Here is a 12,760-nt window from a genome sequence, read left to right on the forward strand (position 1 = left end):
AGACAGCTTCAGCCACCAACAATTGGGAGACGTTGGTCTGATGTAACTGAATGCCAGCCAGGCTGCACAGGGCCCAGGGAATTGCCTCAGAAGCTGCTACTGGTAAGAAGGTGGCTCAGGCTGGGTGGAGAGGCCGGAGGCAGAGCTTGGCACTGAATGAGGAGCCACGGGCCTAATCTTCAAGGAGTCTGGAGTCCCAGGAATTTGGGCAGCCTAGAGATCAAGGGCCTTCGCCTAGAGATCAAGGGCCTTTGCCTCTTTGTCCCATGGACCTCTTTGAAACTTACAAATCCTTTCTCAGAGAAATGTTTCTAAATTCATAAAATGAAAATAAGATTTAAAGAAAACCGATTATATTCAAATAGCTATCAAAATGTTAAAATGAGAAATTTGTGAGACAGTTAGATTTTTCTTCCTTTTTTTTTCCAGTCATAACAAGATCTAATGGCAGGTCTAATAACTATCATAACCTTGAGGTAGTGATGAGTGTAAGTGATATTTTGAGGTATCTGCAACAACTATAATGGGATACAAAAATATCTGATTCCTCCTGGTAACAAAGTCCCAGAGATTGCTAATGCTATTGTGGTTTATTACTCATATTCACAGTGGGAGAAAATGGTAACTTTCAGTTATTTTTTTCCCAGCCACATGCTCACATTACCAACCTCTAATTTACAACAGTGACCTCACTTTACAGAAGAGGAAACTGGAACTCCCGAAGGGGCAGGGGCTTGCACAGGGCTACACGGCACGTTAGAGTTAACTTGAGGCTAGCACAGGCCCCTGCTGCCTCCCAGGCCACGCCACACACTTTGCAGAGCCACCTCCCGAGTGCGAGACCCACAGAACAATCATTTCACTTCTCTGGGCCTTGGTTTCCTCACCTGTAAAATGGGAATAACCACACCCACTTCTGCAAGCTGCTGTGAGGACGGAATGAGAAAAGGAGCAGGAAAGGGCCTTGTTACCTGGGCAGTGCTCTGTAGTTGGGTATGTCACTAACAGGTAAGTAATCATTATGGACTACCTGATGAGAAACCAAAGGGTATGAAGCTCAGAGTGGCAAAGCGGAATGCCTATAGAGGTAAGACAATAAGAAGGGGTGGGGACTATGGTAAACTCTAGAACGCATGCTCTTCTGAAAAGGGGAGCATCCACTCACCGCCAGTGGAGGATGGCGAGGCTGGTGTTAACAAATCTGACTTTCTAAGAGATGGTGGAAGTCCACATGTTTGGTAAAATGTCCTTGTTTTTATATTAAATTCTTTGATATTAAAAACAGAATGTGAGCCCCAAAACATATCTATATGCTGTCAGTTTGCAACCCCTTGGGTTTACAGGTAGGCGAATTTCATTGCCTTGGGAAGGAAAAGATGAAGCAGGTCACTGTTTTTCCCATACAGGCCAAGAGGGTCCTCATCCCATCCTGGCCCCGGAGGTCAGATGGGGCCCGTACAGGGTGGGCATTCTTGTGATAGCCACCAAGGCCTCCCAGACAAGAAAGTTAGCTACACATTTGTGCTCCAGCCCTTGGCTTCTGGGAGGCTGCCTGGTTTTATTAATAACCCTGGATTGTGCTCATAGCACATCAAGGTAAACAGAGACATTTCCAGGGTGTGTACTGTAGGCAATTCTAACAGATGAAGAAGAAGCAGGTTTCCAAATATAAATAGGAAGATAAGATAAGCAGGCAGAGATCCAAGTCGGCTTCATACTGAGTTGCAGGCTGTGAGCCATAGATTTAGAGAATAGTGGCTCACTGGGGCTGGAAGGGGCCCTCATTTGGAGGATAGAGAAACAGGCCCGGAGAAAAGAAAAGACTTCCCAAGATTCATTAGATACTTCTGATTTCTTATAGCATCAGTTTCCTCACCTAAAGAAGCTCACAAATCCACTCACAGTTTCCAGAATGTGTCATCCTCTCCCCAGCCCAGTGCTGCTGCCCATGCTGTTCCCCCATCTCTGGCCATGTCAGATTTGACCGCCAAGATAATCTGGGTCTGCCTGTGGGAGCCTGCCCTGACCCTTCCAGGCAGGGGTGGATGTGGTGCTGCTCAGCACCTCAGCCCCTGTGTCTCTGGCTCCAGCAAGACATGCCACATGGAATTACCACTGTCTGTGTGTCTGCCACTCCCAAAGCCCTGAGGCAGGGTCCTGCCTTAGCCAGCTCAGTCTACCCAGGGCCCAGCACAGGCCCCGGCACAAAGGAGGTACTCTAGAAACAGACGCCAAATGAAACAGAGGCCAAATAAAATGGAGAACAGTGCCTGATGTCAGTTCCCTGTCTCAGTGGCATAAGGAGGTTGCAAGCAAAGACTGCCATGGAATAGCTCACCAGACACCATCTTGATATTAAGTTAACATGTCAAATGGTCCCAAGTCTAAGATAATAAGACTTTGGCCCATCATATCAAAGGCCAGCCGAAACTCTGATAAGGATGCTATCTATCTTGTGAATAAAGGAGAGCAGCAAAATAAGTTGTTTTGGGGGTCCAATAGGTGCCAGGCTCTAGCCTGAATACGCAGGAGTGAATCTAAGCCACATAACTTCAGAGTTCTTTCCATTCAATCAAAGTTGCCCTGTAGTTAACAATGGGCAGCTTTCATCCTGCCTGTTCTTGACCATGGCTTGTCCCAGGCATGGAGCACCTGAGGCAGGGGAGCTTGGAATAAATTATTTCCCCATCCCCCTCACTCTGAGTCCTGTTTTTCCAGCCCTGCCACCGACACAGGTCTGGGGCTTGGGAAGGGGGGATGATTATGGGGGCTGTCTGGTGCTTTCTAGGAAAAGAAATAAAATACAAAAACAGAGGAGAAGCCTGAAGCCCTGAGATTTCAGTAAATATTTGCCTAATTCATAAAAATATTTGCAGAAAAAACAGGTATACAATGCTTACTATGTACCAGGCATTATTGCAAATGCTTTGCATGCATTGGCTTACTTAATACCTTATATATATTAGCATATTTAAGGTGCACAGCCTCCCTATGAAAGTATGTCCTATAATGATTCCCATTCTTCAGGTGGAGAAACCAAGTCATAGAGAGGTCAGGTGACACACCCAAGGTTGAGCAAGTGACAGAGCTTCTGCTTGAATCCAGGCCTTGTTGTTCTAGCAACCGTGTTCTTAACCACTGAGCAATAAATACCACCTCTGAATTCATTCACCTTTATAGCCTCAGTGCCTAGCAAAGAACCAGGCAGCTAGCAAGCACTCAATTAGCATGTGTTCCCAACACTTCTTGGTTGGAAGGCTGCCACCAGTCATGGTGAGATGCAAGATGGGATGGGCACCTGCAGAGTGGATCCAACCCCTGCCAAGCCTGCCACTAGCATATTCTGAAGTGGGCTGTTCCTTTCTCTTAGTGAGATGCACAATCTCCACTCCACAGAGTCTTCCCTGCCGGGGCAAAGCTACTCACTCCATTCTCAGTAGTAAGCTGACACGGGAAAGCTGTGTGCTTCGTTTCCATCAGGACTCGCTGCCCACCTAATTCTACATTCATTAAGGCTTCCAGGAAACCCCATCCCTAGTCACTGTCAGAAATAATCAGCTTGTCTGTCTGGTGATGCTCCCTGACCTAAAAACAGAAGGCAAGGAAGTAGATCTTGCATCATACTTCTCCGACTTCAGTTGTTTTTATTACTCTAAGACCCATTTTCAGGCATACGACATTCACTTTTCCTCAGATTACAAAATGGAAGGGTGTTTCTAGTGTTTGAGAATGCTATTCCAAAGCCAAGTGAAATTAATCCTTTCACTTATTTATTCCCAGACCTTGTGCAAAGGGAGCAGGGCTGCAGACAAAGACAACTCCAGCTGAGGGTTCTGAAGATTCTGATCCAGGTCTCCCCAACAAAGCATGCCAAAACACATGCACCAGACTCTCCTTTCCTGCCAAAATACATCCCATGTCATGCTCTCCAAAAGGATAATCCTTTGCTAAATCCTACACAATCATTTCCAATGTTTGCTGGTAATGGACACCAGAAAGCTAGTGAACTTTCCTTAGCTCTAAATACACTTGCTAATAACTCTTTCACAGAAAGAACTCCATTCCTGCTGATTTCAAGGATCTGGAAATCAGACTCCTAACAAATTTCCTTTGACTTTGTTTCACATAATCCTGCTTCTGTTGCTTCATGCTCTTCTCCAAGTGTGTTGGGTCCCAGCGGGCCATTGTCCTCCGTGAATGATGGCTTCAGGCTCAACAAATGGCCTCCATCTATCATCACCGAGCTCCAGCGGCGACAACAGAGGCTCTTCTGTTTCCCTCCGCAAGCAGGCAGAGTAATGGCCCTGCCTCGGACTCGTCTCCCCACTGTCTTGGGACAGATATCAAGATTACTGGAGTTCTGGGGAGGGGGGTAAAGGCAGGGCCATTTCCAGTTTCGACGTGAAATCCTTCTGGTCTGTGGAGACTCCATTTATGTTCTCTACTCCCCGGTGGCCAATCCTTTCTCCCACCCATCCTCCACTCTGCAGCCCAAGCCTTTCTTCTAAACCCATCATCCATCTCCTTGTTGAGCTCTGAGAATCTAATGAGATAATCATGTTTGCAAGTACAGAATGGGCAGAGCTGTTAAGGAGGACTGGATTTGCAGTCACAAAGGCTGGGTTCAAATCCAGCTCAGCCACTTTCAGAATGTGTGACCTTGCAAGAGCTACTTAGCCTCTCTAAGCCTCCATTTTCTCATCTGCAAAGTAGGAATGATAATGCCTGCCTCGTGGTGTCACCATGAAACTCAAGTGAATAATAAAGGCAATGGATACTAATCACTAAGCATAGTGCCTGGCAAACAGAAGGCATTTAACTGGGGCTGCTGTTGTTTTTAGAAATGTATGCTATAATAATATTAATAAGAATTTTATGTCTTCCCTGCAACTCTAGAAAAAAGGATGGTGGAGATAAATGAATTGAGTTTACCTGTGGTGTTGAGTCTCGCTGACCGGAAGTTGGGGCCAGGAAGCCTGGTGGTCCCAGTTCCAACCAGCTCCAGCACAACCCGGGATCTAGCGCAGACCCCAACAGGGAAAAATAAGATCTACCTCACAGTTCTGTTGTGAGTACTCATGTGGTTACACAGACAAATGTCAGTCTTTGGTTCCCGGCATACAATAGGTGCTACAGAAAGTTTGGCCTGTCATATTAGTTACTTATTTGTTAGATGCTTTATGGGAGTCTAGGACATTTTGCAAGGTGCTAGATGACTTTTGGAGGAGGAAGAGGAAGAGGGGTAGAAAAGGGGAATAAGACATCATCCATATACTCATGGAGCTCACAGGGTAATGCAGTGATTCTCAGCCTTGGCTACACATCACAGTCACTTAGAAAACTTTAAAAAATACCGGTGCCCTGGCTCCATACCCAGAAACTCTGATTTAACTGGTCTGTGGTGAGGCCTGGGTTTCAGTATTTGGCAGAAGCTTCTCAGGTGATTCTAATGTGGCCAGGGCCAAGAACAGCTGGCCAATTTTTGGGAAGACAGAAACACATAGATGTTTTTAATAATATATACGCTTAGGGTTCTAACAGAGTTATGTACAGAGGGTGGTACCAACACAGATGAAGGCACAGATAATGCCTTGTTATTTAAGCTGAGTAATAGCGTGGGAGTAGTTTACTAGAAAAAAGGATCTGCAAGAAGGACATTCTGAGCCTTTACTGCAAGGCCCCAAATAAAGGCAGAGCTGCAGTGAGTCACCAGGCAGGAACTGGAGCAAAGCAGGGCACTCGAGAGGCAAATGAGAAGAGCTGGACTGATTCTTACGAGCAGAGCTCCCTGGATCCTCTACCTGTCCCCTACTCCTCAGCTGGGCCCCTGCTCCCAGAGGTTCACCACTCAAGACCAGAAGACCCCCTCTGTGTAGAAAAGAGAAAAAGGGCATTCTGCAACATCACATGGCCCCTGGAAAGTTCCTTTGCTTCCTCATCAACTGTTGCCACATGTCTTGCAGAGAGGTCAAACACAGGGTGAGGCACAGGTTTGTTGTTTGGCTGGGGATAGGGGACCAGGCACAGGTTTGCCTCCTGTCCATGGTGCTGACCAATCCTCGTGCTGGAGAACCGGGGTGCTCAAAGTGTGGTCTGTAGACACACGGCATCAGGATCCCATGGGAGCTTGTTAGACATGCAGAATCGTGTGTCCCACCCAGGACTTACAGAATCAGAATCTGCCACTTATCAGCATCCCCAGGTGATTTGTGTGCACACGTTAAAGTCCAAGATGCACTGCACAAAGCCAGTGTTTTGAAACTGTAAGTTGATCCCCTTCATGAGCTGTGAAATTAATTTAGAACATCCAAAACAGAATTTTGAAAGAAAATAATGAAATACAACAGAAAAGAATAACAAATGTCAGAGTTCATCACACTTATTAGGCTGGTGCAAAAGTAATCGTACTTTCTTCTATTACATTTAATGCATTACTTTTCCTGCCATTACGTTTAATGGACGAAACTGCAATTACTTTTGCACCAACCTAATAGTAAGAGCAAGTATTGTTACTATATATATGAGTGTTCTAAGCAGAACCTGAAAAGTATTCATTATTAGGAATTGCATTTTTCAACAATGTCTGAAAGTCGCTGCTTGTTTTTTCCTAATTCTGGGACACTGGGGATTTTTATCCAGTATCTCCCAGGATTCTGAGACAGGAGAGGAAGCAGATAGTGGGAGAAATGAGGGTTATAGGTTGATACAAAAAAAGAGAATGAAATATATAAAAAGAGATTGAGAATTGATATAAAAAAAGAATGAGAGAGTGATACTGAGCCTCCAGGAGATGTGTTCACTGAGAGAACACTGGGGAAGGAAAAATATAAACAAGGCTGGTTTCGACATCATTTACCAGTTACTACAAAAGAAACAACAGCCAACTATAGCTCAAAGATTGAATGAATATCATATGGTGGAAGGAATATGGGTACGGCTTGGCGAATGTAGGTATGGACAAGTGAGTCTGTGTGGGCTAACAAGCGTAACCAGTTGTACAGAGAAGACTGGGTTGAGTATTATTGTCTGCAGAGTTACTTTAAAGTGCTCTTGACTTTCTTTTTTATTTCAATGAAATTTTGTAACAATTTACATCACCCTTAAAACAAGTATTGCAGTGAGTTTATATGTTTCGATGTATGTTGCTGATTTCGTATACTGAGAATTCCCTAATATTTCTGATGGTTTGCTCCCCCAGCCCCAGGAGCAGTGGTAGAAGTGAAGGCGGGCAGGCAAGAGTGCCTGCGGCTTATAGTCAATAGCCCTGGTGTTTTGCTCCTCACCACAAGCAGATTTCTTAGGTTTCTGACCGCCCACCACCAACCAAAAAATTCAAAGGCAAAACTCTACAGAACTTTGGAAAGAAATAAGCAGAGGTCTCCTTAAAATGCACAAAGACGCTTTGTTCACTTCAAGGGGTGACAGAACAAAATGTCAAGAGTAGAAGTGACTCTGTCATTTTTCTTCCTTTCAGAACCGGGCAATGGGAGTTATTAACCTCTTGCCACACGTCTGTTATTTCATTTATACAACACTGTCCTACATTTGATTCTGCCAGGAAATTGGTGTCTAATGGAAGATGACAAAAAGAATGACTTTTAAAATAATTTTCTTCCAGGTTAGTAGTTGATAAAATACTGAGCTCAATATTCCCACTTTGGGAAATTCTGCATAGAGGGAATGTTATTAGACAAAAAGTTTGTTAACACTCACACAGGGTTTCAGCTTCAAGGAAGACACAACTCCATGTATCCAAACATGTGTTTGTTCTACAAATGGCAGAATGAAGACCAGCCTATCCTCCATAATGAGCCATGAAGTCAGCTTGGACACTTTTACTTTAATAAAAAATGACCAAGTAACATATGTGTAATCTATAAAGCTAATTTTTTTGGAGCAGGGGGCGGGGTACAGACAGGCTATCTAATTTTTAGGGCCCTGTTAAGTCCCGCGGAACCCTAAGTTAGTTGTCATGATGCTTGATATGATGAGCGGAGTGGCTACCTCTTACTGATAGCTATTATGTTCCTGGACTTTTATATCTTTATTAAATTCATTTGACAAACAATGGGGTGAGTATTACAATCCTTATTTTCAGAGATTGTAAAATGAAAGGTCAGAGAGGTTTTGTGACCTGCTCAAGGTCATATGGCGTATCAGAATGCCACAAACAGAATCTGAACTGCAGCATGTCTGACCTCAAAACTCCAACCAAGTTGACCAAGAGTCAACTCATTGAACTGCCTTTCTGCCTTAGTTTCAAAAGCCCCAATGTCCCAAAATAACCTCTTTCCTGTGGGCTTCTGGCTGTTTTCCCAACTTGGCGCTTTCATCTCTCCGGGTCTTGCATCTGAGTAGGCTGACATTTCCCACTGCTTTTGTCTGTCACTGAGGAATTGTCCTGTGTGGGTGGATGGTCACTCACAGAGAGGGGTCTTCTGAAAGCCAGCTAGCTTTCCATGGTGGCCCAAAATGACATGTGTTTCTCTATTCAGCCAATGATTGTAAGAAACAGCCTATACTCAAAGAGGGAGAAATTCAGTAAAATTCAGCTTTGAAGCTGGATTTCTTTAATATCACAATTTAAGCATTTCTGACACTGGTTGATGATTAGAGGGAAATAGTGCGCTCTGAAAGATGACGATTTAAAAATCTTGATCTGATACAAAGACAGTCAATACAAACACAGCAACACTTTCCCCAGGGCCTACTGTGTTCCCCACACTGTGAACAGGGAGGATAAAAAGGCACCAAGGCACTATCCTAAACCATGGCATTTATTTACCAGTGAGAAAACAAACTCACTGAAAATTCTAACTAGAATTCAAGCTAGGAAGAGACACATTTCAGCTCAATATAATGAAGGATTTTCTTCCCATCAACATTTGTCCAAAAACGAAACAGCCAACCTTATTGATGAATTTTACCCACAGATATGCTGGTAAATATTTGACAACTGGCTTTCCAGAAGAGGGAAAAAAAAGGCTTGATTTGTAGTGTTTGCTGATTTCCATGGTGTAAATACTCCAACCATGGCTGGTTTCAAGCTACCAAAGTGACGTCATTGAAGGTGGAGTTGGAAAGAGATGAGTGATAACAGCCATCATATAGCATTTCCACCTATTTACCTGTTTTACACAGGTAAAATAGACATCAATAACCTCTGGAGTACAGTATAATGTAGTAAAATAACCAGAAACTGGTGAGTGTCAAGTACTCAGTCCCTTTGTTTTTAACATAATTTAAGTGTGAGTTTATGCAATTTAATTTTTAATAATGGCTGTTTAATAACTAGCTAACAAAATTCCTGAAAAATTTACACTTGGTTCTTGTGAGCCAATGTGAAGGGTCCCCAAGACTCCATAGAAGAAAACTCATCTCCATGTTTGGGGGAGGAGGTGGGTGATCTGAATGGATGGCTGTCATGGATGTGATTCCCTGCCTTTAAGCTGGTCCAATCCAGCCATCAGCCACAGCTATAGCTGCATTATCACTGCTGGTGGCACTTCAGGGCCAACCATGTGCCAGTGAGAGTGCTGAAAGCTTTGCCTGCATTACCTCATTTATCTTGATGAAGGCCCCATAAGGCAGATTGGGACTAACAGCAACCCCATTTTACAGATGAGGAAACAGAGGCTTAGACAAATTAAGTAGCTAGCCTAGAGTCATAGAACAGTAAGTGGCGGTGTTCTCGAAATGTTTGACTCCAAATCCCTTTTCCTTAAACCAAGACATTACACTTATATAATAAGAAATGCAGTATAGCTACTGGTTCATATACCTCCATTATCCTTCAGTCAAACTCATTTGTAAGGTATAAAAAAAAGAAGATGGTCTATTTCCAGTTACAGGTTTCAGAAAGGGAAATCTGCTCACCCTTATGAATCCAGAAACTTAAATTGAACTCAGAGCACATAAGGGAAGTGTTTAAATGAACAGCATGCTCCTTTTTTGGTTTAATAATAAACAAAAAAAACCCTAAAATCTTAAATAGATTCATACAAAATCACCATCTTTGTAAGAAAAAATATAAAGTCAAGTATGTGCAACTTAATGTTGTTCCACCAAATGGATGATCCTGGGCATGCTGGAGGGACTGCCAGCAACGTGCAGCCTGATCTGAAGCCTTGAGTATCGATGCTAACAGATAACAAACGCTTTTCCTTTATCCAGAGGATTGCAAAGGGATGAGCAATATGAGCAAACTAGATATCTAACGTGAGCAGGACAACATTATCTCTGTGTTGAAAGATGCAAGTGGGTACAGAAGTTTTGTCCCAGTACCTGCCACCACCTTCTCTACTGTGCAGTGAAGAGGAGGATCCCATGCTAAGCCAGCAGCCCTCCAACCTGTCCGGTCCTGAAGCTCCATCCCTAGTCCCCTAGTCCACACTAGGTGACCACCCCAACTGGGCTTGTAGTTGGTTGACAAGATTTTCTTATTAGGTAGAGGCTCTACCAGTGATTAATTTGGCTGCAGTGTACCTCCCTCCCTCCATGTGTTTCTTACCTACCTTCTACTGCAGTGGAGGTTCCTGGCAGGGCAGGAGAACATAGCCCATGGTAGAGCATGGAGGGCCCAGAGCGCATACACAAGGCACAGCCCATGGGCTCCCCTTCCTCTTCCCTTCTGCACCCTCTGACTCCTGAAAACATCCCCAGGAATGAAACTGGATGGAAGCGTTTGCACTCAGTGTTTACCTGTGGAAGTTTCAGTCACCCACTTAACCAAGATCCCTGAGCTGTGCATGTTAGTTGCTTTTTCATCATGTCTCCGTAGCATGGAATTACTGAGGTACAGCTGCATGAGGCAAACTATCTAAATTGTGGGCAATGGCTCCTGTTGCGACAAACACAGAGTGTGAGGAGGGCTGCCCAGCTTTGGTTGGAGGAATATTACTTTAAAATCAATCAAAATAGCAGTTGAGGAAGAAATAATGACTGTTGTAAATTTTTTACATAACCGATGTGACAGGTGAGTTATTTCTAGTCCTCACGAGCAGCTCCTCAGGGTAACTATTGCTATCCCACTTCTTGGATGTGGTAAACTAAGTCTCAGGAAGGTTGAGAAGCTTGTCCAATGTTACACTGCCGGTAAATGGCAGAGCCAGGTTTTAAACTCATGTTTGTTTATATCCAGAACCTGCATTTTAGCCACATTGCAACTCTGTCTACATAAAAGGGGAATAAATAATTACTAAGGACTTATTCTGTGCTGATAATGATGATAAGAATGAAGATAATGATAAAGATAATAATGAAAATAGCTAACACTTACATAGTGATTACAGTGCTCCAGGCACTGCTGAAATTCAAGTTTTCAAATTCTCCCTGTAGCTTTCATTTTAGGGATGAGGAAATTGAGGCTCAGAGAGGCTATACAACCTGTCAAGGCCACAGGGCTAAAAACTGAGCTAGATGTCTCTGCATAAATGCCTCTCTTAGCATCCTCTTCCCAATCTTGACAAAAAGATGGAAGCATCCCTGATTCACAGCTGAGGAAACCGAGGTTTGGAGAAGGTGAGAGATGTGCATTTATCCTAGCAATTATTCTATCTCAGAAGTAGAAGGAGGCCTAGCTTCAGGGTTAATGTACCACTTGCTGGCTGTACAACATTAGACAAGTCCCTTGGCCTCTCTGTGCCTCAGTTTACTCATGAGGACAGTGAGGGGCTTTAATCAGGACATCCTTCTCATCTCATACAGCCTGGACACACCAGGACTCCTGGATACCAAAACAACTAATGTGAGACGTTCCCTACACTAACAGGAGGAGAAAAGTGCTGTCTTCAGACTCAACACGTGCATCCCGCACCACGCCGGCTGCTACGCTTTCAGGCAAATAAACAGCCTCAAACACTTCCCAAATTGCTGCTTAATGCTTCTCCTCAGAGTATGATCTCATTTATGAATCTGCAGAAAGGGTTTACAGCAACGCTGTTGATGGGTCGATGTCCCAAATGATTCATCTGAAAAGGTGATGTAAAAGAGCAGCAAGAAATCACAGGAAGCGGGGAGGGGGCTAACTACCCAATTCTTTCCGGGAAGGAAAGAGGCAGACATTACCAGAGGAAGCAGGTGATCGCAGTTCAAACAACTCGTCACTGGGTGCCTGTGATGACTTTCTGTACAAGCAGGAAATTACCAAAAAAAAAAAAAAGAGAGAGAGAGAATTTGGGACATGCCGAAGGGGCTGACAGAATTTCATGGAGCTTGTTGACATCTCAAAGCATAACAAAGATGGAAATGCTGAGTGCAAAACATATCTCACAGCCATCCCTATCTTAGCTAGTTTGGGTCAGACAAAAGCTTGAGGTATCAGGAGGTCTACGTATAGATCTCACATTATCAATGACTGTTTGGCCTGTCCCTGTGCATTGTGGGAATATCAAGCTACTTGGAAGAGAAGGCAGAGGTCAGATGCAACAGGGCAGATGAGGATGTACCATGTCTGGGCCAAAATGGGATTATATAGGGCCTGGAAATCAATGTGAGATCAGTTTCATGTGGACCTTCTGGGACTGGAATTGATGTAAATGACAGGAAACAGGGAGGGCTCACCTTGCCTTAACTTCCCTGCACCACCTCCTGCTACATCCCCTCCTGTGACTTACTCCATATCCCTATGTCTTAGTACTAGTGGTTCCCTCTGTCCAGATGGCCCCCCTGCTGGGCTCCACTGGCAAAGTCTTACTCTTCCCTTCAGCTTTTTCGAGTGACACCTGACTCAGGAAGCCTCTTTCCCTATGAGGAATGGATT

General features: G+C 44.1%; 1 protein-coding gene and 1 long non-coding RNA gene across 2 annotated transcripts in view; one reads left to right on the forward strand and one right to left on the reverse strand.

The window, feature by feature from the left end:
• TENM4 (teneurin transmembrane protein 4) overlaps positions 1 to 12,760 on the reverse strand; it is a 3,069,169-nt gene that overhangs the window by 655,037 nt on the left and 2,401,372 nt on the right. The gene's annotated exons all lie outside the window — the stretch shown is intronic.
• Positions 792 to 7,896, forward strand: LOC134736948 (uncharacterized). The gene is made up of 3 exons (XR_010121454.1): positions 792 to 1,008; positions 3,781 to 7,618; positions 7,718 to 7,896. It is a non-coding gene; the product is annotated as an uncharacterized lncRNA (long non-coding RNA).

The sequence above is a fragment of the Symphalangus syndactylus genome, chromosome 6 (assembly GCF_028878055.3).
Source record: "Symphalangus syndactylus isolate Jambi chromosome 6, NHGRI_mSymSyn1-v2.1_pri, whole genome shotgun sequence".
Taxonomy (NCBI): domain Eukaryota; kingdom Metazoa; phylum Chordata; class Mammalia; order Primates; family Hylobatidae; genus Symphalangus; species Symphalangus syndactylus.